The sequence below is a fragment of the Orycteropus afer genome, unplaced genomic scaffold (assembly GCF_000298275.1).
Source record: "Orycteropus afer afer isolate SDZICR_OR568_19922 unplaced genomic scaffold, OryAfe1.0 scaffold00520, whole genome shotgun sequence".
Classification (NCBI taxonomy): Eukaryota; Metazoa; Chordata; class Mammalia; order Tubulidentata; family Orycteropodidae; genus Orycteropus; species Orycteropus afer.
The window spans coordinates 1,200,328-1,202,339 of NW_006922107.1; positions in this window are offsets into that span (position 1 = coordinate 1,200,328).

The window sequence follows — 2,012 nt, forward strand, 5'->3', positions numbered from 1 at the left end:
GCTTTTCCTTGTGCCTAGCAAGGAGTCCCTTATACTAGATACCACCTCCCTATAGGTACTGATATGTCTGCTAAGATTCATTATCACATCTCCTTAGTACACTATTTCATACCAAAAAGATGCATCCTCTTTGAATTTCTCAACATTCCTTAATCATTTTATGTTCAGTGTAGAAATGGAGACCATGCCATTCTCCTTTGTAAATGGTCACTTTTTTTCTGCATATGAATGCTCCAAAATATTTCATATCTTTTAATAAAGCTATTCTTTGTGTCTTTTCTCCTACTTACAAGGAATCTTCTCCACCACAATCCTTGACATAGTATATAAAATTCACTATATATAGTGAAGAGTTTGAAGAATCCTAGTGATAAGCATTATGTTGTATAGAGATTTCAACTTTGATCTCAAACTATTTTTTAAGAAGATGACTCATGCCCACATGTCAATAGATTTTTGACAGACACTTTCCCATAAACTGACGTTCTCCAGTTACATAAAGAAAAGTGAAGGCACTTAAAATATCAATGATCTTCTGTCCTCTTAAAATGAGTTGTTAATGAGCAAGTGACTATGGAGAAGCAGGAAATTAGTGTGCTTTTAATTTCACCTTTTTAAAGTGCTCAAAAGCAAAGATACCTCTTTGAAGACTGAGGTGCATTTAACCCAAACCATGGTATTTTCAATAGCCTCATATGCATATGAAAACTGAAAAATTAATAAGAAGACCAAGGAGTAGTTGATTCTTTTGCACTGTGGTGTTGGTGAAGAATACTCAAAGTACCGTGGACTGTCAGACAAATTAACAAATCTGTCCTGGGAGAAGTGCAGCCAGAATGTTCTTTGGAAGAGAGAATCGCCAGACTTTGTCTCACCTACTTTGGTCATGTTGTCAGAAGGGACCATTTCCTGGGGAAGGATATCATGCTTGGTAAATTGAAGGGTTAGCAAAAATGGGGATGGCCCTCAACAAGATGGATTGGCACAGTGACTGCAACAATGGGCTCAAGTATAGCAAGGATTGTGAGGCTGGCACAGTACTGGGCAGTGTTTTGCTCTGTTGTACATAGGGTCACTCTGAGTCTGAACTGACACTACGGCACCTAACAACAACAACAACTGATATTAACAAGCTGCATTAGTAGACTGAATACAATAATAGTGAGGATTCAACTAACACTTTTAACCAAAGACATTACTTTATGAGTATATTAGGAAGACATGACATGGTAACTATTTATGCTAAAATAAATAAATAAATAAAACTATTGGCATTCAACAGGTCACAAACTCTTTACAATGCAGTTTAACTGCACCTTTCTGATATGAACTACTTGACTGACCCTTCCTTTTCCCTTCCTTTCTTTCTTCCCAGATGGGAATTAGATACTTCTGTTCTTATAGCACCTGTGCATATGTGGACACTACAGGGAGAGAGATATATGTACAATAATAGCTTTTTAAACAATGAGGTTTCTAATAATTTTTTATGAAGTAGAGACTTCATTATTACTGGAAATATTCAAGGAGAGGCATTTCTATCAGTAATAAAAAATCCCAAGCCCAAACCCAAAGCCATTGAGTAGACTCTAACTCATAGTGACCTACATTGGGTTTTCAAGGCTGTAAATCTTTACAAAGTAGATTTTTTCATATAGCTCCTGTGGAGTTGTTGGTGGGTTTGAACCAATGATCTTTTGGTTAGCAGCCAAATGTCTTACCCACTAACCCACCAGAGCTCCTTTCTATCAATAATAGTACTTCTTATTCATCAAACATGGTGTTTTCAATTGCCTCAGATGCATGTGAAAGCTGGACAATGAATAAGGAAAATCTAAGAAGAATTGGTGTGTATGGATTGTGTTGGTGAAAAATACTGAAAATACCACGGACTTCCAGAAGAATGAACAAATCTGTCCTAGAAGAAATGCAGCTGGAATGTTCCTTAGAAGCAAGAATCACCAGACTTCATCTCACATACTTTGTTCATGTCATGAACATGTCATGTCACG